The following is a 23258-nucleotide window of genomic DNA, read 5'->3' as shown; positions in this document are numbered from 1 at the left end:
ATGCTTTATAATTTCCAAGCCCTCTCTAAATACTATCTTAAATTAATAATTTTCTTTTTTGATGCTTTGAATGTCTTCTAAACAAATATGACATGTGGAATGTTTGGGCTATGCAAGTGTTGAAGTGTGTATAAGTTCATTTCAAAAATAATGAAATTTCATATTATATTTAATATAAATATAATTTACAAAATAATTTGTCTTTTTCCATGTATTTCTAAATGCTTTTAGGCTTTAGGGTTTATAAGACTTTAGTAAATGATTTTAGGGTTTAGGCTTTACTCTTTAAGAATTAGGCTATAGGGTTTGGGATTTCGGGATTATGGTTTAGGGTTGATAAAGCTTAAATAAATTCCTTTAATAAACACTTAAATGAAAGTTACAGAACAAATTTTAAAATGTTATAAATTTTTAGTGTTTAGGGTTTACAGTTTGGTGTTTCAGTTTGGGATTTAGGGTTTAGGGTTTATAAGGTTTTAGTAAACGATTTTAATAAAAACTTAAATAAAAGTTACAAAACACTTTTTAAAATATTATAAATTTCTTAGGGCTTAGGGTTTAGGGTTTAGGGTTTAGGGTTTAGGGTTTATGGTTTAGGGTTTAGGATTTATAACACTTTAGTAAATTCTCTTAATAAACACTTAAATAAAAGTTACAAAACTCTTTTTTAAATGTTATAAAATGCTTAGGGTTTAAGGTTTAGGGTTTAGGGTTTAAGGTTTAGGGTTTAGGGTTTAAGGTTTAGGGTTTAGCATTTAGGTTTTAGTGTTTATAACACTTTAATAAATTCTTTTAATGAACACTTAAATCAAAGTTATAAAACACTTGTTGAATGTTATAAAAATATTATGGTTTAGGGTTTATAAAACTTTAGTAAATGCTTTTAAAAAACAATTAAAAAAATTACAAAACGGTTTTTAAAATGTTATAAAATGCTTAAGGTTTAGGGTTAGGGTTTACGGTTTAGGATTTAGGGTTTGGGATTTATACCACTTTAGTAAATGCTTGTTAAAATGTTATAAAATCTTTATGGTTTAGGGTTTAGGATTTGAGATGTTATTAAATACTTAGTGGTTAAGGTTTAGGGTTTATAACACTTCGGTAAATTCTTTTAATAAACAATTAAAAAAAAGTAACAAAATGCTTGTTAAAATGTTATAAAATACCTAGGGTTTAGAGTTTCAGGTTTAGGGTTTAGGGTTTGGGGTTTAATATGCTATAAAATGCTTAGGGTTTAGGGTATAGTGTTTTATAAGAGTTTAGTAAATTCTTTTAATAAACACTTAAAAAAAGTTACAGAAAGCTTGTTAAAATGTCATTAAATGCTTACAATTTAGGGTTTAGCGTTTAAAATGTTATAAAATGCGTAGGGTTTAGAGTTTAGGGTTTATAATACTTCAGTAAATTCTTTTAATAAACACACACTTAAAAAAACTTACAAAACACTTTTTAAAAAGTTATAAAATGCTTAGTTTTTAGGGTTTAGGGTTTAGAGTTGATAACACTTTAGTAAATGATTTTAATAAACACCTAAAAAAAGTTACAAAACGCTTTTTAAAATGTTATCAAATGCTTAGGGTTTAGGTTTTAGGGACAATTTAGTAAAAACTTTTAATAAACATTTTAAATTTTTTTACCGAACAATTGTTAAAATGTTATAGAATTCTTAGGGTTTAAGGTTTACAACACTTTAGTAAATGGTTTTAATAAACACTTAAGAAAAGTTACAAAAGGCTTATTAAAATGTTATAAAATGCTTAGGGTTTAGGTTTTAGGGTTTATGCTTTAAAATCTTATAAAATTCTTAGGCTATAGCGTTTAGGGTTTTAAAAAGGGTTTAGAGCTTTAAAAAGTTACAAAACGTTTGTTAAAATGCAACAAAATGATTAGGGTTTAGGCTCTATAACACTTTAGTAAATTCTTATAATAAACCCTTGAAAAGAATTTATAAAACTTTTGTGGGTTTAAAATGTTATAAATTCTTAGGGTTTAGGGTTTGGGGTTTGGGGTTTATGGTTTAGGGTGTATGGTTTATAATTCTTTAACAAATTCTTTTAATAAACACTTAAATAAAAGTTACAAAATGGTTTTTAAAATGTTGTAAAATGGTTATGTTTTAGGGTTTATGGTTTATAGTTTAGGGTTTGGGATTTAGAGTTTAGGGTTTATAAGACTTTAGTAATTGATTTTAATAACCACTTAAGTAAAAGTTACAAAATTCTTTATAAAATGTTATAAAATGCTTAGGGTTTAAGGTTAAGTGTATATTGTTTAGGGTTTAGGGTTTGGGGTTTAGGGTTTAGGGTTTATAACACTTTAGTAAATTCTTTTAATAAACACTTAAATAAAAGTTACAAGACACTTTTCAAAATGTTTTTACAATTCTTAGGTTTTACGTTTTAAGGTTTAGGGTTTAGTGTTTAGGGTTTTGTTTTTTGTGTTTTTGGTTTAGGGTTGAGGGTTTAGGATTTAGAGTTTAGGGTTTATAACACGTTAGTAAGTTCTTTTAATAAACACTTTAAAAAAGTTACAAAACACTTTCTAAAATGTTATAAAATACTTAGGGATTGGGGTTTAGGGTTTAGAATGTAGGTTTTGGAGTTTAGGGTTTAGGGTTTAAGATTTAGGGTTTACGGTTTATAAAACTTTAGTAAATTATTTTAATAAACACTAAAATAAAAGTTACAAAACGCTTTTTAAAATGTTATAAAATGCTTAGGGTTTAGGGTTTGGGGTTTGGGGTTTAGGGTTTAGTGTTTAGGATTTAGGGTTTAGGGTTAATAACAATTCAGTAAATTCTTTTAATAAACACTTAAATAAAAGTTAAAAAAATCTTGTTAAAATGTTATAAAATGCTTAGGGTTTAGGGGTTAGGTTTTATAACACTTTAGTAAATGATTTTAATAAACACTTAAAATAAGTTACAAAATTCTTTTTAAAATGTTATAAAAATCTTAGGGTTTAGGGTTAGGGTTTAGCAATTAGGGTTTAGGGTTTTGGATTTATAACACTTTAGTAAATGCTTTTAGTAGGGAGTTAAACAAGTTACAAAATGCTTGTTAAAATGTTATAAAATGCTTAGGGTTTAGGCTTTAGGCTTTAAAATGTTATAAAATTCTTTCAGTTGAGGGTTTAGGGTTTAGGTTTTATAAGACTTCAGTAAATTCTCTTAATAAACACTTAAAAAAAGTAACAAAGCACTTGTTAAAATCTTATAAAGTACTTAGGGTTTAATGTTAAGGGTTTGGGGTTCAAAATGTTATAAAATTCTTAGGGTTCAGTGTTTAGTGTTTATAAAAGTTTAGTAAATGCTTTTAATAAACACTTAAAAAAAGTTACAAAAAACTTGTTAAAATGTCATTAAATGCTTAGGGTTTAGGGCTTAGGGTTTATGGTTTAATGTTTTATAAAATTCATAAGGTTTAGTGTTTATAATACTTTAGTAAAAGCTTTTAATAAACACTTGAAAAAACTTACAAAACGATTTTTAAAATGTTATAAAATGCTTAATGGTTAGGGTTTAGGGTTTATAACACTTCAGTAAATGCTTTTGATAAACACTTAAACAAAAGTTACAAAATTATTTTTAAAATTTTAAAAGGGTTTATGATATAGGGTTTAGGGTTTAGTGTTTGGGGTTTAGGGTTTAGTGTTTATGGTTTAGTGTTTATGGTTTATGGTTGATAACAATTAGTTAAATGGTTCTAATAAAAACTTAAATAAAATGTTATAAAATGCTAAGGGTTTAGTGTTTAAAATGTTATAAAATGCTTAGCGTTTAGAGTTTAGGGCTTAGGGATTATAACACTTGAGTAAATTATTTTAATCAACACCTCAAAAAAAGCTACAAAATGCCTGTTAAAATGTTACAAAATACTTAGGGTTTAGGGTTTAGGGAAAATTTAGTAAATACATTCAATAAACACTTTAAAAAAAGCTACAAACTCGTTGTTAAAATGTTATAAAATTATTATTGTTTAGGGTTTATGGTTTAGATTTTATAACGCTTGAGTAAATTATTTTAATAAACACTTAAAAAAATGTTACAAAACACTAATTAAAATGTTACAGAATACTTAGGGTCTATGGTTTAGGGTTTAAAATGTTATAAAATTCTTAGGGTTTAGGGTTTAGGGTTTTAAAAAGTTACAAATCATTTTTTAAAATGTAATAAAATTCTTAGGGCTTAGGGTTTATAGCACTTTAGTAAATTCTTTTAATAAACACTTAAATAAAACTTACACAACACTTTTTAAAATGTTATAAAATTTTAGTGTTTAGGTTTTACGGTTTGGGGTTTACGGTTTTGTATCTAGGGTTTAGGGTTTAGGGTTTAAGTTTTATAAGGATCTAGTAAATGGTTTTAATAAAAACTTAAATAAAAGTTACAAAATGCTTTTTAAAATATTATAAAATGCTTAGGGATTATGGTTTAGGGTTAGGGTTTAGGATTTATAACACTTTAGTGAATTGTTTTAATAAACACTTAAATAAATGTTACAAAACACTTCTTAAAATGTTATAAAATGATTAAGGTTTAGGGTTTAAGGTTTATAACACTTTAGTAAATTCTTATAATAAACACTTAAATAAAAGTTACAAAACACTTTTTAAAATGATATAAAATGCTTAGGGTTTAGGGTTTAGTGTATACGGTTTAGGGTTTAGGGTTTATGGTTTATGGTTTATAACACTTTAGTACATTGTTTTAATAAACACTTAAATAAAAGTTACGAAACACTTTTTAAGATGTTATAAAATTCCTAGGGTTTTGGGTTTGGGATTTTATGTTTTAGGGTTTTAGGTTTATGGTTTAAGGTTTAAAACACTTTAGTAAATGCCTTTAATAAACACTTAAATAAATGTTACAATACAATTTTTAAAATGTTATAAAATGCTTAGGGTTTAGGGTTTAGGGTTTATGATTTAGGTTTGATAACACTTTAGTAAAAAAATTTAATAAACACTTAAATAAACATTAAAAAATGCTTTTTAAAATGTTATAAAATTCTTAGGGTTTAGGGTTTAGGGTTTCGGATTTAGGGTTTAGGATTTAGGATTTGGGGTGTAGGGTTTAGGGTTTAGGTTTTATAATGCTTTGGTGAATTCCTTTAATAAGCGCTTAAATAGAAGTTACAAAGCTTTTTAAAATGTTATAAAATTCTTTGGTTTTAGGGTTTAGGGTTTGTGGTTTGTGGTTTCGGGTTTCGGGTTTAGGGTTACAAAACACTTTTTAGAATGTTATAATATTCTTAGGGTTCAGGGTTTAGGGTTTAAGGTTTATAAAACTTTAGTAAATGATTTTAATAAATGCTTAAATAAAAGTTACAAAACACTTTTTAAAATGATATAAAATGCTTAGGGTTTAGGGTTTAGTGTATAGGGTTTAGCATTTAGGGTTTGGAGTTTAGGATTTAGGGTTTAGGGTTTATAGTTGATGGTTTATTACACTTTAGTACATTCTTTTAATAAAAACTAAAATAAAAGTTACAAAGACTTTTAAGATGTTATAAAATGCTTAGGGTTTGGGGTTTGGGATTTTATGTTTTAGGGTTTTAGGTCTAGGGTTTAAGGCTTATAACACTTTAGTAAATTCTTTTAATAAACACTTTAATAAATGTTACAATACACTTTTTAAAATGTTATAAAATGCTTAGGGTTTAGGGTTTAGGGTTTAGGGTTTGGGATTTAGTGGTTAGGGTTTACGGTTTAGGGTTGATAACACTTTAGTAAATTATTTTAATAAACACTCAAATAAAAGTTACAAAACACTTTTTAAAATGTTATAAATTGCTTACGGTTTAGGGTTTGGGTTTTGGGTTTAGGGTTTAGAGTTTAGGGTTTATAACACTTTAGGGTTTAGGATTTAGGTTTTGGGGTGTAGGGTTTAGGTTTTAGTTTTTATAATTCTTTGGTAAATTATTTTAATAAACACTTAAATAAAAATTACAAAATGCTTTTTAAAATGTTATAAAATGCTTCGGATTTAAGCTTTGGGGTTTAGGGTTTAGGGTTTGGGGTTTAGGGTTTAGGGTTTAGTGTTTAGGGTTTTTAATAAACATTTAAATAAATGTTACAAAATGATTTTTAAAATTTTGTGAAATGCTTAGGGTTTAGGGTTTATAACACTTTAGTAAATGTTTTTAATAAACAATTAAATAAAAGTTACAAAACACTTTTAAAAATGTTATAAAATTCTTAGGGTTTAAGGTTTAGGATTTAGGGTTTGGGGTATAGGGCTTAGGATTTAGGGTTTAAAAAGCTTTAGTAAATTCTTTTAATAAACACTTAAATAAAAGTTAAAAAAAGTTTTTAAAGTGTTATAAAATGATTAGGGTTTAGGTTTTAGGGTATATGGAATATGGTTTAGGGTTTGGGGTTTGGGTTTTAGGGTTTATAAGTATTTAGTAAATTCTTTTAATAAATACTTAAATAAAAGTTAGAAAACACTTTTTAAAATGTTATAAAATTCTTAGGGATTAGGGTTTAGGTTTTAGGGTTTGGTGTTTAGAGTTTCAGGATTATAAGACTTTAGTAAATTCTCTTCATAAACACATAAATAAAATTGCAAAAATGTTTTTTAAATGTTATAAAGTTCTTAGGGTTTAGGGATTAGGGAGTGTGATTTAGGGTTTGGGGTTTACAGTTTAGGGTTTAGGGTTTATAACACTTTAGTAAATTATTTTATAAAAACTTAAATAAAAGTTATACAATCCTTTTAAAAATGTTATAAAATACTTAGGGTTTAGCTTTAGGGTTTAGGGTTTACCGTTTAGGGTTTATAACACTTTGACAAATTCTTTTAAGAAACACTTAAATAAAAGTTACAAAACTCTTTTTAAAATGTTACAAAATGCTTAAGTTTTAGGGTTTAGGGTTTAGGGTTTAGGGTTTATAACACTTTATTAATTGTTTTTAATAAATACTAAAATAAAAGTTGTAAAACGCTTTTTAAAATGTTATAAAATGCTTAGGGTTCATGGTTTGGGGTTTAGGGTTCAGGATTTGGGGTTTAGGGTTTAGGGCTTAGGGTTTATAACACTTTAGTAAATGGTTTTGAAAAACACAAATAAAGGTTGTAAACCACTTTTTAAAATGTTATAAAATGCTTAGGGTTTAGTTTTTAGGGTATAGGTTTAGGGGTTTAGGGTTTAGGGTTTTCTGTTTAGGGTTAAGGGTTTATAACATTTTAGTAAATTCTTTTAGTAAACAATTAAAAAAAAGTTACAAAATGCTTACTAAATGTTATAAAATGCTTAAGTTATAGGGTTTTAAAGAGTTACAACATGCTTGTTAAAATGTTATAAAATAATTAGGGTTTAGGGTTTGGGGTTTAAAATGTTAGAAAATGCTTAGGGTTTAGGGTTTAGGCTTTAGGCTTTAGTTGCGGGGTTTAGGTTTTAGGATTTATGGTTTATAATGATTAAATACATTCTTTTAAGAGACACTTAAATAAAAGTTACAAAAATGCTTAGGGTTTAGGGTTTATGGTATAGGGTTTAGGGTATGGGGTTTAGAGTTCAACGTTTATAACAATTTAGTAAATGTGTTTAATAAAAACATAAATAAATGTTAGAAAACACTTTCTAAAATGTTATAAAATCCTTATGTTTTGGGGTTTGGGGTTTAGAGTTTGGGATTTATAACACTTTAGTAAATGCTTTTAATAAACACTTAAGTAAAAGTTACAAAACGATTTATAAAATGTTATAAATCACTTAGGTTTTAGGGTTTAGGGTTTAGGGTTGGGGATTTAGTGTTTAGGGTTTCAGGTTTAGGGTTTAAGGTTTATAACACTTTAGTAAATGCTTTAAATAAACACTTAAATAAAAGTTATAAAACACTTTTTAAAATGTTGTAAAATTCTTAGGGTTTAGGGTTTAGGGCACATAACACTTTACTAAATTATTTTAATAACACTTACATAAAAGTTACAAAACGTTTTTTAAAATTTTATAAAATGCTTAGACTTTATGGTTTAATATTTAGGGTTTAGGGTTTAAGGTTTGGGTTTTGGGGCTTAGGGTTTAGAGTTTAGGGTTTAGGGTTTAGGGTTTACAAAATGCTTTTTAAAATGTTATAAAATGCTTAGGATTTAGGGTTTAAGGTTTGGGGGTTTAGGGTTTAAGGTTTAACATTTATAAAACTTTAGTAGATGCTTTTAATTAACCCTAAAATAAAAGTTACAAGACACTTTTTAAAATGTTATAAAATGCTTAGGGTTTAGGTTTTAGGGTTTGGGGTTTATGGTTTATGGTTTACGGTTTGGGGTTGATAACACTTTAGTAAATTATTTTAGTAAACACTTAAATAAAAGTTACAAAACGGTTTTTAAATTGGTATAAAATGCTTAGGGTTTAGGGTTTAGGGTTTGGGGTTTTCGGTTTAGGGTTTAGAGTTTAGGGTTTAGGGTTTATGGTTTAGGGTTTATGGTTTAGGGTTTATAAAACACTTAAATAAAAGTTAAAAAAACACTTTTTAAAATGTTATAAAATTATTAGGGTTTACAGTTTAGGGTTTATAACACTAGTAAATTCTTTTAATAAATATTTAAATAAAACTTACAAAACTCTTTTAAATTTTTTATGAATTTCTTAGGATTTATGATTTAGGGTTTGGGTTTTAGGGTTTGGGGTTTAGTGTTTTGGGTTTAGGGTTTAGGATTTAGGGTTTATAACACGTTCGTAAATCCTTTTAATGAACACTTAAATAAAAGCTACACAGAAAATTTAAAATATTATTAAATTATTAGGGTTTATGGTTTATGGTTTAGAGTTTATCACACTTTCGTAAATGTTTTCAATAAACTCTTAAATACAAGTTACAAAAAAGTCTTTAAAATGTTATAAAATACTTAGGGTTTAGGGTTCAGGGTGTAAGGTTTATAACACTTTAGTAAATTATTTTAATAAACACGTAAATAAAAGTTACATAACACTTTTTCAAATGCTATGAAATGCTTCAGATTTAGGGTATACGATATAGGGGATAGGTTTTAGGGTGTGGTGTTTAGGGTTTAGGTTTTAGGGGTTAGGGTTTAGAACACTTTAGTAAATCCTTTTAATAAACACTTAAATAAAATTTACAAAACACTTTTTAAAATGTTATAAAATTCTTAGGGTATAGGGTTTATAACAATTAATTTAATAGACAATTAAATAAAAGCTACAAACCGCTTTTTGGAATATTATAAAATGCTTAGGGTTTTGGATTTATAAGAATTTGGTAAATTCTTATAATAAACACTTAAGTAAAAGTTACAAAACGCTTTTTAAAATGTTATAAAATGCTTAGGGTTTAGGGTTAAGGGTTTATGGTTAAGGGTTTCGGGTTTAGAAGACTTTAGTAAATGCTCTTAATAAAAACTTAACTTAAAGTTACAAAATGTTTCTAATATGTTATAAAATTCTTATGGTTTAGTGTTTAGGGTTTGGAGTTTAGAGTTTAGGGTTTAGGGTTTATAACACTCTAGTAAATGATTTTAATAAAAACTTGAATAAAAGTTACAAAACGATTTTTAAAATGTTATAAAATGCTTAGGGTTTAGGGTTTAGGGATTAGGGTTTAAGGTTTAGGGTTTAGATTTTACATTTAGGGTTTAGGGTTTTTGGTTTACAATTTAAGGTTTAGGGTTTGGTGTTTAGAGCTTAGGGATTAGGGTTTATGGTTTATGACACGTTAGTAAATTCTTTTAATAAAAAGTTAAATAAAAACTACAAAACACTTTTTTAATATGTTATAAAATGCTTAGGGTTTAGGGTTTATGATTTTGGGTTTGTGGTTTAACATTTAGGGTTTAGGTTTTATGATTTAGGGTTAGGGTTTGGTGTTTAGTGTTTAGGGTTTATATGACTTTAGTAAATGCTTTTTAAAATGTTAAAAACACTTTTGAAAATGTTATAGAACGCTTAGGGTTTAGGATTTAGGATTTAGGGATTAAGGTTTATCGTATAGGTTTTAGGGTTTGATGTTTGGGGTTTAGTGTTTAGGTTTTGGGTTGTATAACACTTTAGTTAATTATTTTAATAAACACTTAAATAAAAGTTACAAAACCATTTTTTAAATGTTATAAAATGTTTAGGGTTTGGGCTTTAGACTTAAGGATCTATGGTTTGGCGTTGGGGTTTGTATTTTAGTGTTTAGGTTTTAAGGTTTACAACACTTTAGTAAATGATTTTAATAAACACTTAAATAAAAGTTACAAAACGGTTTTTAAAATGTTACAAAATGCCTAGGTTTTAGGGTTTAGGGTTTATATAACTTTAGTAAATTATTTTAATAAAAACTTAAACAAAAGTTACATCTCTTTTTAAATAATGTAAAATTCTTAAGGTTTAGGGTTTAGGGTATATATTTAATAACACTTTAGTAAATGTTGTAAATTTCTTATGGTTTAGGGTTTAGGGTTTAGGTTTTTGGGTTTAGGGTTTAGAGTTTTGTGTTTAGGGTTTAGGGTTTATAACATTTTTGTAAATGCTTTTAATAAACACTTAAATAAAACTTAAAAAATGATTTTAAAACTAGTATAAAATGCTTAGGGTTTATGGTTTAGGGCTTAGGGTTTGGGGTTTAGTATTTAGGTTTTAGCTTTTATAACACTTTAGTAAATTCTTTTAATAAACACTTAAATAAATGTTACAAAACGATTTTTAAAATGTTATAAAATGTTTAAGGTTTAGGCTTTAGACCTTAGGATCTAGAGTTTGGTGTTTCAGGTTTGGGATTTAGGGTTTAGGGTTTAAGTTTTATAACACTTTAGTAAATATTTTCATAAACACTTAAATAAAGGTTACAAAATAATTTTTAAAATGTTATTAAATTCCTAGTGTTTAGGGTTTAGTGTGTAGGGTTTAGGCTTTGGGGTTTAGGGTTTAGGGTTTATATCACATTAGTAAATTATTTTAAACACTTAAACAAAAGTTACATAACTTTTTTTAAAATTTTGTAAAATTCTTAGGGTTTAGGGTTTATATTTTATAACACTTTAGTAAATGTTGTTAATAAATCTTTAAATAAAAGTTACAAAATGATTTTTGAAATGTTGTAACTTGCTTATGGTTTAGGGATTAGGGTTTAGGCTTTTGTGTTTAGGGGTTACAACAATTCAATAAATTCTTTTAATAAACACTTAAATAAAAATTTAAAAACGATTTTTAAACTAGTATAAAATGCTTACGATTTATGGTTTAGGGCTTCGGGTTTGGGGTTTAGGGATTAGAGTTTAGGGTTTAGGGCTTAGGGTTTATAACAATTAAGTAAATTCTTTTTATCAACACTTAAATAAAAGTTACAAAACGTTTTAAAAATTGTTATGAAATACTTAGGGTTTAGGTTTTAGGGTTTTGGGTTTATGGTTTAGCGTGTAGAGTTTAGGGTTAAAGGTTTATAATGCTTTAAATAAAAATGTAAATAAAATTTACAAAACGATTTTTTAAATATTATAAAATGCTTAGGGTTTATGGTTTAGTGTATAGGGTTTAGGGTTTGGGGTTTAGGTTTTAAGCTCTAGGGTTTATAACACTTTAGTAAATTCTTTAAATAAACGCTTAAATAAAAGTTACAGAACACTTTTTAAAATTATAAGTAGAACTTTGGCGTAAATCACATATAGAAAGACCTTTGTCGACGCGTTTCGAACCAACTAGTGTGGTTCATCGTGACGACTTTTAAATTAATAGATGTGAACGTGAAATCAATAAAATGAAATAGATATTTTTAACCACACTCGTTGGTTCGAAATGCGTTGACAAAGGTCTTTCTATATGTGATTTACGTCGAAGTTCTACTTATAACTATTATGGATCACAGAAGCCTCAATTCAACAACTTTTTAAAATGTTATAAAATGCTTAGGGTTTAGGGTTGATGGTTTAGGATATAGGGTTTGGGTTTTATGGTTTGCGATATATGGTTTATGATTTATGGTTTATGGTTTAGGGTTTATAACACTTTAGTAAGTTATTTTAATGAACACTTAAACAAAGTTACAAAACACTTTTTAAAATGTTATAAAATGTTTAAGTTTTAGGGTTTAGGTTTTGGGGTTTAGGGTTTAAGGTTTAGGGTTTAGGGTTTAGAGTTTATAACACTTTAGTAAATTCTTTTAATAAACACTTAAATAAAATATACAAAACACTTTTTAAAAGGTTATAAAATGCTTAGGGTTTTGGTTTTGGGTTTGGGGTTTGGGTTTTTGGTTTTCACATTTAGGGTTTAGGATTTAGGTCTTATAACACTTTAACAAATTCTTTTAATAAACACTTAAGTAAAAGCTAAAAAAATCTTGGTAAAATGTTTTAAAATTATTAGGGTTTATGGTTTAGGGTTTATAACACTTTAGTAAATGCTTTTAATAAACACTTAAAAAAGTTACAAAACACTTTTTAAAATGTTATAAAATGCTTAGGGTTTAGGGTTAGGATTTAGGGTTTAGGGCTTAGTGTTTGAGATTTATAACACTTTAGTAAATTCTTTTAATAGGAACTTTAAAAAAGTTACAAAACACTTGTTAAAATGTTATAAAATTCTTATGTTTTAGGGTTTAGGCTTTTAAATGTTATAAAATTCTTAGGGTTTAGGGTTTATAAAACATGAGTAAATTATTTTGATAAATACTTAAAAAAAGGTAACAAAACACTTAGCGAAATGCTATAAAATACTTAGTGTTTAGAGTTTAGGGTTTCAGGTTTAGGGTTTAAAATGGTATAAAATTCTTATGGTTTAGGGTTTAGGATTTATAACACTTTAGTAAATTATTTTAATAAAAACTTAAAAAAAAAAAAAGTTACAAAATCTTGTTAAAATTTTACTAAATGCTTAGGGCTTAGTGTTTAAAATTTCATAAAATGCGTAGGATTTAGTGTTTATGGTTTATAATACTTTAGTAAATGTTTTAATAAACACTTAAAAAAACTTACAAAATTATTTTCAAAATATGATAAAATGCTTATTTTTGGGGGTTTAGGGTTTAGGGTCAAGGGTTTAAAACACTTCTTTAAATGCTTTTAATAAGCACTTGAAAAAAAGTTAAAAAACACTTTTTAAAATGTTATAAAATGCTCATAGTTTAGGGTTTAAAATGTTATAAAATTATTAGGGTTTCGAGTTTAGGTTTTAGGGTTTATAAGGCTTTAGTAAATTCTTATAATAAAAACTTAAAAAAAGTTACAAAACACTTGTTAAAATGTCATAAAATTCTTAGGGTTTAGGTTATAGGGTTTAAAACACTTCAGTAAATGCTTTTAATAAACACTTGAAAAAAAGGTATAAAACAAGTCTTTTAAAATGTTATAAAATGCTCAGGGTTTAGGGTTTAGGGTTTAGGTTTTAAAATGTTATAAAATGCTTGGGGTTTAGAGTTTAGGCTTGAGGGTTTATGAGACTTTAGTAAATGCTTTTAATAAACACTTAAAAAAAGTTACAAAACACGTTTTAAAATGTTATAAAATGCTTACAGTTTCGGGTTTAGGGATGGTTTAGTAAATAGTTTTAATAAAAACTTTAAAAAAAGTTACAAAATGCTTGTTAAAATGTTTTATAACTCTTAGGGTTTAGGGTTTATGTTCTTGGTTTATAACATTTAAGTAAATGCTTTTATGATTAGGGTTTAGGATTTAGGGTTTGGGGTGTAGGGTTTAGGGTTTAGGGTTTATAGCACTTTAGTAAATGCTATTAATAAAAACTTAAATAAAAGTTACAAAGAACTTTTTAAAATGTTATATAATGCTTTGGTTTTAGGGTTTAGCGTTTAGGGTTTATAAGACATTAGTAAATTATTTTAATAACAACTTAAATAACAGTTACAAAACACTTTTTAAAATGTTTTAAAATGGTTAGGGTTTAGGTTTTAGGGTTTATAACACTTTAGAAAATTCTTTTAATAAACACTTAAATAAAAATTACGAAATACTTTTAAAAATGTTATAATATTCTTAGGGTTTATGCTATAGGGTTTAGGGTTCGGGTTCAGGGCATATGATTTAGGGTTTATAAAGCTTTGGTAAATTCTTTTAATAAACACTTAAATAAAAGTTACAAAATGCTTTGTAAAATGTTATAAAATACTTAGGGTTTGAAACACTTAGTAAATGCTTTAGATAAACACTTAAAAAAAGTCACAAAACTCTTTTTAAAGTTTTATAAAATGCTTAAGGTTTAGTGTTTGGGATTTATACCACTTTAGTAGATCCTCTTCAAAGGAACTTAAAAAAATGTTACAAAACACTTGTTAAAATGTTATAAAATACTTAGGGTTTAGAGTTTAGGGTTTAGGGTTTAGGGTTTAGGGTTGATAACAATTTAGTAAATTCTTTTAATAAACATTGAAAAAAAGTTACATAAAGCTTGTTAAAATGTCATTAAATGCTTAGTGTTTACGATTTAAAATATTATAAAATTATTAAGGTTTGGGGTTTGTAAGAAATTATTAAATTCTTTTAATAAACACTTTTTAAAATGTTATGAAATGCTTAGGCTTTAGGGTTTAGTGTATAGGGTATAAGGTTTAGGGTTTAGGGATTAGGGTTTACAGTTTATAATAATTTAGTAAATTCTTTTAATAAACACTTAAACAAAAAGTTACAAAACACTTGTTAAAATGTTATAAAATGCTTAGGGTTTAGGGAGAGTTTCGTAAATTATTTTAATAAACACTTTAATAAAAGTTATCTAATGCCTGTTAAATTGTTATAGAATTCTTATGTTTTAGTGTTTACAACACTTTAGTAAATGGTTTTAATAAACACTTTAAAAAAGTTACAAAAGGCTTCTTAAAATGTTATAAAATGCTAAGGGTTTAGGGTTTAAAATGTTATAAAATTCTTAGGCTTTAGGGTTTGGGTTGTGGAGTTTAGGGTTTAGAGTTTATGGTTTATAATGCTTTAATAAATTATTTTAAGAAACACTTAAATAAAAGTTACAAAATGGTTTTCAAAATATTGTAAAATGGTTAGGGTTTAGTGTTTAGGGATTAGGGTTTAATGTTTACGGTTTACGGTTTAGGGTTTGGGGTTTAGGTTTTAGGGTTTAGGGTTTATAACACGTTAGTAAATGGTTTTAATAACCACTTAAATAAAAGTTACAAAACGTTTTTTAAAATGTTATAAAATCCTTAGGTTTTAGGGTTTGGGCTTTAGGGTTTAGGGTTTATAATGCTTTTTGAAATGTTTTTAAAAGGATTAGGGTTTAGGGTTTATAACACTTTATTAAGTGCTTTTAATAAACACTTTAAAAAAATTACAAAACGCGTTTTAAAATGATATAAAATGCTTAGCGATTATAGTATAGGGTGTAGGGTTTAGGGTTTAGGGTTTAGGGTTTAGGTTTTAAGGTTTAGGATTTAGGGTTTATACAAGTTTAGTAAATTATTTTAATAAAAATTAATGTAAAAGTTACAAAATTATTCTTAAAAGGTTATAAAATGCGTAGGGTTTAGGGTTTGTGGTTTGGGGTTTGGGGTTTAGGGTTTAGTGTTGAGGGTTTAGGATTTAGGGTTTATAACAGTTTCGTAAATGCTTTTAATAAAAACTTAAAAAAAAGTTAAAAACCTCTTGTTAAAATGTTATAAAATGCTTAGGGTTTAGGGTTTATAACTCTTTAGTAAATGCTTTTAATAAACACTTGAAAAAAGTTACAATTTTTTTTTTAAAATGTTATAAAATGATTAGGGTTTGGGGTTGGGGTTTAGGGATTAGCGTTTAGGGTTTTTGATTTATAACGCTTTAGTAAATGCTTTTAGTAAGCACATAAAAAAATTTACAAATGTTTGTTAAAATGTTATAAAATGTTACGGGTTTGGGGAGTAGGCTTTAAAATATTTTAAAATTCTTAGGGTTCAGGGTTTAGGTTTTATAACACTTCAGTAAACTATTTTAATAAACACTTTAAAAAAACGACAAAACGCCTTTTAAAATGTTATTAAATACTTAGAATTTAGAGTTTAGGGTTTAGGTTTAGGGTTTAAAATGTTATCAAATGCACAGGGCTTAGGGTTTATAATACTTTAGTAAATTCTTTCAATAAAAACTTACAAAAAGATACAAAACACTTTTTAAAATGTTATAAATTTATTAGGGTTTAGGGTTTAGGTTTTAGGGTTTGGTATTTAGAGTTTCACGATTATAAGACTTTAGTAAATTCTCTTAATAAACACTTAAATAAAATTACAAAATGTTTTTAAAATTTTATAAAATTCTTAGGTTTTAGGATTTATGGTTTAGGGTTTAGAGTTTAGGGTTTAGGGTTTAGGGTTTTAGGTTTAGATTTTAGTGTTTAGGGTTTGAGGTTTAGAGTTTAGGGTTTAGGGTTTATAACACTTTATTAAATTATTTTAATAAACACTTAACTGAAAATTACAAAACACTTTTTAAAATGTTATAAAATTCTTAGGGTTTAGGGTTTAGGGTTTAGTGTTTGGTTTCTAGGGTTTAAGGTTTAGGGTTTGGGTTAAAGGTTCAGGGTTTACAGTTTATGATTTAGGGTTTAGGTTTTGGGGTTTAATATTTAGGGTTTAGGTTTTATAAGACTTTAGTAAATTCTTTTAATGAACACTTAAATAGAAGTTTCAAAACACTTTTTAAAATGTTATAAAATTCTTAGGGTTTAGGGTTTAGGGATTAGGGTTTTGAATTTGGGGTTTAGGGTTTAGGGTTTAGGGATTAAGGTTTAGTAAATTCTTTTAATAAACACTTCAATGAAGGCTAGACAACACTTTTTAAAATGTTATAAAATACTTAGGGTTTAGGTTTTGGGTTTAGGGTTTGGAGTTGAGGGTGTAGGGTTTAATTTTATAACCCTTACTAAATGCTTTTAATAAACACTTAAATAAAATTTACAAAACGATTTTGAAAATGTTATAAAATGATTAGGGTTTAGGGTTTAGTGTATAGGGTTTACGGTTTACGGTTTAGGGTTTAGAATTTAGGGTTTATACAAACTTAGATAAAAGTTACAAAATTATTTTTTAAATGTTATAAAATGCTTAAGGTTTAGGGTTAAGGGTTTAGGGTTTATAACACTTTATTAAATGCTTTTAATAAACACTTAAATAAAAGTTACTAAACACTTATTAAAATTATATAAAATTGTTAGGCTTTAGGGTTTCGGGTTTAGGATTTAGGGTTTAGGGCTTAGGTCTTAGGGTTTATAAGACTTTAGTAAATGGTTTTAATAAACAAAAATAAAATTTATAAAAAACTTTTTAAAATGTTATAAATTGCTTAGGGTTTAGGGTTTAGGGTATAGGTTTTGGGGTTTAGGGTTTAGGGCTTATGGTTTATAACATTTTAGTAAATGCTTTTAGTAAAAATTAAAAGTAAAAATACAAAACGCTTATTAAAATTTTATAAAATGCTTACGGTTTAGGGTTTTAAAAAGTTACAAAACTCTTGTTAAAATTTAATAAAATGCTTAGGGTTTAGGGTATATAACTTTAGTAAATGATTTTAATAAACTCTTAAAAAAAGTTACAAAACACTTGTTAAAATGTTATAAAATAATTAGGGTTTAGGGTTTGGGGTTTAAAATGTTAAAAAATGCTTAGGGTTTAGGGTTTAGGGTTTATGGTTCATAATGATTTAATAAATTCTTTTAATAAACAGTTAAATAAAACTTACAAAAATGCTTAGGGTTTAGAGTTTATGGTATATGGTTTAGGGTTTAAGGTTTGGAGTTTTGAGTTTAGGGTTTAGGGATTATAACACTTTAGTAAATGCTTTTAATAAACACTTAAGTAAAAGTTACAAAATGATTTTAAAATGTTATAAATCGCTTAGGGTTTAGGGTTTGGGGGTTTAGTGTTTACGGTTTCAGGTTTAGGGTTTAAGCTTTATAAAAATTTAGTAAATACTTTTAATAGACAATTAAATAAAAGTTACAATACGGTTTTTAAAATGTTGTAAAATGGTTAGGGTTTATGGTTTAGGGCTTCTAACACTTTAGTAAATTATTTTAATCAACACCTAAATAAACGTTACAAAACGCTTTTTAAAATGTTATAAAATGTTTAGAGTTTAGGGTTTAAGGTTTACGGTTTAGGGTTTAGCGTCTAGGGTTTGAGTTTATGGGCTTAGGGATTAGAGTTTAGGTTTTAGGGTTTACAAAACGCTTTTTAAAATGTTATAAATTCTTAGGGTTTTAGGGTTTAGGGTTTGGGGGTTTAGGTTTAAGGTTTGTAACAGTTTAGTAAATTCTTTTAATAAACCCTAAAAGAAAAGTTACAAAACACTTTTTAAAATGTTATAAAATGCTTAGGGTTTAGGGTTTAGGCTTTGGGGTTTAGGGTTTAGGGTTTAGGGTTGATAACACTTTCGTAAATTATTTTAATAAACACTTAAATAAAAGTTGCAAAACACTTTTTAAATTGTTCTAAAATTCATAGGGTTTAGTGCTTAGGGTTTAGGGTTTGGGGTTTAGGATTTAGGGTTTAGAGTTTGGGGTTTTCGGTTTAGGTCTTAGAGTTTAGGGTTTAGGGTTTATGGTTTAGGGTTTATAAAACACTTAAATAAAAGTTACAAAAAGCTTTTTGAAATGCTATAAAATGCTTAGGGTTTAGGATTTAGGGTTTGGGGTGTAGGGTTTAGGGTTTAGGGTTTATAACACTTTAGTAAATTATTTTAATAAACACTCAGATGAAACTTGCAAAACTCTTTTTAAAATGTTGTAAAATGCTTTTTGTTTAGGGTTTAGGGTTTAGGTTTTGGGGTTTAGGGTTTAGGGTTGATATGACTTTAGTAAATTATTTTGATAAACACTTAAATTAAAGTTACAAAACTAGTCTAAATTTTTTTATGAAATTATTAGGGTTTAGGGTTTGTGTTATGAAACCATCTCAAAAAAAGATAGAAAAGATAGTTGAACACCTTATAATTCAGCCTCTTCGAGGGGGCAACCTCCTTTACATTACACAAATGAACAATTCTTGGATGATTCAAATGACAAAACCTCCTTTCTATATATAGGAGTCTAAGGAGTCACAATATAACCCGGTCGACCTAACAATAATAATATAAAGCCACGAAAATAACAATAGAGGGATTATATGGGGAATAGTAATAACAATATAGGGACAATAGGGGCACAACAATATTAATAAGGGATACAACTACAGTAGTAATGGGGTAATCACTAGTATTATAGCGACCTAACAGTTTGGGGTTTAGGGTTTAAGATTTAGGGTTTCTAACACTTTAGTAAATCCTTTTAATAAAAATTTAAATAAAAGTTACAAAAGAATTTTAAAATGTTATAAAATGATTAGGGTTTATGGTTCAGGGCTTATAGAATTTTAATAAGAATTTTGTAAATTTTTTTAATTGTTTACTAAAATAATTTACTAAAATATTATAAACCCTTAACCCTAAACACTAAACCCCAAAACCTATACCCTAAACGCTAAAGCCTAAGCAATTTATAACATTTTAAAAACCATTTTACAAATTTTATTTGTGTTTTTTAAAACCATTTACTAAAGTGTTATAAACCCTAATCCCTAAACCCTAAACCCCAAATCCTAAACCCTAAACCCTAAACTCTAAACCCTAAGCATTTTATCACATTTTAAAAAGCATTTTACAACTTTTATTTTAGTGTTTATTAAAAGTATTTAAAAAAGTGTTATAAACCCCAAATCCTAAACCCTAAACCTTAAGCATTTTATAACATTTTCAAAAGAGTTTTGTAACTTTTATTTAAGTGTTTCTTAAAAGAATTTACCAAAGTGCTATAAGCCCTAAGCCATAAACCCTAAACCCTAAGCATTTTATAACATTTTAAAAATCAATTAAAATTGATTTAGGTGTTTATTAAAAGAATTTAGTAAAGTGTTATAAAATTTAAACCCTAAACCCTCAACCCCAAACCCTAAACCCTAAACGTAAACCCTAAATATTTTATAACATTTTTAAAAGCATTGTATAGCTTTTATTCAAGTGTTTATTAAAATAATTTACTAAAGTGTTATAAACCCTAAACCCTAAATTGTAAACCCCAAACCCTAAACCATACACCCTAATCCCTAAACCCAAAGAATTTTATAACATTTTTGAAACATTTTTGAAATTTTATTTAGGTGTTTATTAAGAGAATTTACTAAAGTCTTATAATCCTGAAAATCTAAACACCAAACCCTAAAACCTAAACCATAATCCCTAAGAATTTTATAACATTTATAAAAGTGTTTTCTAACTTTTATTTAAGTGTTTATTAAAAGAATTTACTAAAGCATTATAAACCCTAAAACCTAAACCCTAATCATTTTATAAAACTTTAAAAATTATTTTTAACTTTTATTTAAGTGTTTAATCCTAAGCCCTAAACCATAAACCCTAACAATTTTATAACATTTTTAAAAGTGTTTTGTAACTTTTATTTAATTGTTTGTTAAAAGCATTTACTAAAGTGTTATAAACCCTAAACCCTAAGAATTTCACAACATTTTCAAAATCGTTTTGTAACTTTTATTTAAATGTTTATTAAGAGAATTTACTAAGGTATTAAAAACCCTAAACCCTAAACCCTAAACCCCAAACCGCAAACCCTAAACCCTAAACCCCAAACCCTAAAACTGAAGCATTTTATAACATTTTAAAAAGAATTTTGTAACTCTTATTTAAGTGTTTATTAAAATAATTTACCAAAGAATTATAAAACCTAAACCCTAAACCCTACACCCCAAATCCTAAATGCTAAACCCTAAATCCCAAACCCTAGGCCCTAAACACTAAGAATTTTATAACATTTTAAAAAGCATTTTTTAATGTTTATTTAAGTGTTTATTAAAAATATTTACCAAAGTGTTACAAACCCTAAATCCTAAACCCTAAACCCAAACCCTAAACCCTAAACCCTAAGCAATTTATTACATTTTAAAAATCTTTTTTGACTTTTATTTGAGTGTTTATTAAGATAATTTACTAAAGTGTTATCAACTGTAAACCGTAAACCCTAACCACTAAATCCAAAACCCTAAAACCTAAATCATAATCCCTAAGAATTTTATAACATTTATAAAAGTGTTTTCTAACTTTTATTTAAGTGTTTATTAAAAGAATTTACTAAAGCATTATAAACCCTAAAACCTAAACCCTAATCATTTTATAACACTTTAAAAATTGTTTTTAACTTTTATTTAAGTGTTTAATCCTAAGCCCTAGATCGTAAACCCTAACAATTTTTAAAAGTGTTTTGTAACTTTTATTTAATTGTTTGTTAAAAGCATTTACTAAAGTATTATAAACCCTCAACCCTAAGCATTTCACAACATTTTCAAAATCGTTTTGTAAATTTTATTTAAATGTTTATTAAGAGAATTTACTAAGGTATTAAAAACCATAAACACTAAACCCTAAACCCTAAACCCTAAACTGTGAAACCTAAACCCTAAACCCCAAACCCGAGACCCTAAACCCCAAACCCTAAAACTGAAGCATTTTATAAAATTTTAAAAAGAATTTTGTAACTTTTAATTAATTGTTTATTAAAATAATTTACCAAAGAATTATAAAACCTGAACCCTAAACCCTACACCATAGATCCTAAATCCTAAACCCTAAATCCCAAACCCTAAGCCCTAAACACTAAGAATTTTATAATATTTTAAAAAGAATTTTTTAATGTTTATTTAAGTGTTTATTAAAAATATTTACTAAAGTGTTATAAACCCTAAACCCAAACCCTAAACCCCAAACCCTAAGCAATTTATAACATTTTAAAAATTATTTTGTAACTTTTATTTGAGTGTTGATTAAAATAATTTACTAAAGTGTTATCAACCCTAAACCGTAAACCCTAACCACTAAATCCCAAACCCTAAACTCTAAACCCTAAGCACTTTATAATATTTTAAAAAGTGTATTGTAACATTTCTTTAAGTGTTTGTTAAAAGAATTTACTAAAGTGTTATAAACCTTAAACCTGAAGCTTTTTATAAAATCTTATAAAGTGTTTATTTAAATTCTATTTAAGTGTTATACATAAACCATAAACCATAAACCCTAAAACCTAAACCCCAAACCATAAACCCTAAACCCTATACACTAAACCCTAAACCCTAAGCATTTTATATCATTTAAAAAAGTGTTTTGTAACTTTTATTTAAGTGTTTATTAAAATCATTTACTGAAGTGTTATAAACCTTAAACATTAAACCCTAAACCCTAATAATTTTATAACATTTTAAAAAGTGTTTTGTAACTTTTATTTAAGTGTTTATTAAAATAATTTACTAAAGTGTTATAAATCGTAAACCCTAAACCCTAAACCATAATCCCTAAGCATTTTATAATATTATAAAAAGAATTTTGTAACTTTTATTTAATTTTTTATTAAAATCATTTACCAAGGCCTTATAAAACCTAAACCCTAAACCCTAAATCCCAAACCGTAAACCCCAAACCGTAAATCCTGAACACTAAAAGTTTTTAACATTTCAAAAAGTGTTGTGTAAGTTTTATTTAAGTGTTTATTAAAACAATTTACTAAAGTGTTACAAACCCTAAATCCTAAGCATTTTATTACATTTTAACAAACGATTTGTAACTTTTTAAAACCCTAAACACTAAGAATTTTATAACATTTTAAACCCTAAACCATAGACCCTAAGTATTCTCTAACATTTTAAAATGTGATTTGTAACATTTTTTTAAGTGTTTATTAAAATCATTTACTCAAGTGTTATAAAATCTAAACCATAAACCCTAAACCCTAATAATTTTATAAAATTTTAAAAAGCGGTTTATAACTTTTATTAAAAGAATTTACTAAAGTGTTATAAACCCTAAACCCTAAAACCTAAACCCTCAGAATTTTATAGCATTTTAAAAAGCATTTTTTAATGTTTATTTAAGTGTTTATTAAAAATATTTACTAAAGTGTTATAAACCCTAAACCCAAACCCTAAACCCTAAGCAATTTATAACATTTTAAAAAGTGTTTTGTACTTTTATTTGAGTGTTGATTAAAATAATTTACTAAAGTGTTATCAACCCTAACCCATAAACCCTAACCACTAAATCCCAAATCCCAAACCCTAAACCCTAAACCCTAATAATTTTATAACATTTTAAAAAGTGTATTGTAAAATTTATTTTAGTGTTTATTAAAAGCATTTAGTAAAGTGCTATAAACCTTAAACCCTAAACCTAAAACCCTAAAACATAAAATCCCAAACCCCAAACCCTAAGCATTTTATAACATATTAAAAAGTGTTTTGTAACTTTTATTTTAGTGTTTATTAAAAGAATGTACTAAAGTGTTATAAACCAT

The sequence above is a fragment of the Pinus tabuliformis genome, chromosome 7 (assembly GCF_031772625.1).
Source record: "Pinus tabuliformis cultivar Carrire ecotype Pingquan chromosome 7, CPIR1, whole genome shotgun sequence".
Taxonomy (NCBI): Eukaryota; Viridiplantae; Streptophyta; class Pinopsida; order Pinales; family Pinaceae; genus Pinus; species Pinus tabuliformis.
The sequence above is the reverse complement of the archived record's forward strand: the minus strand, read 5'-3'. Positions refer to the sequence as shown.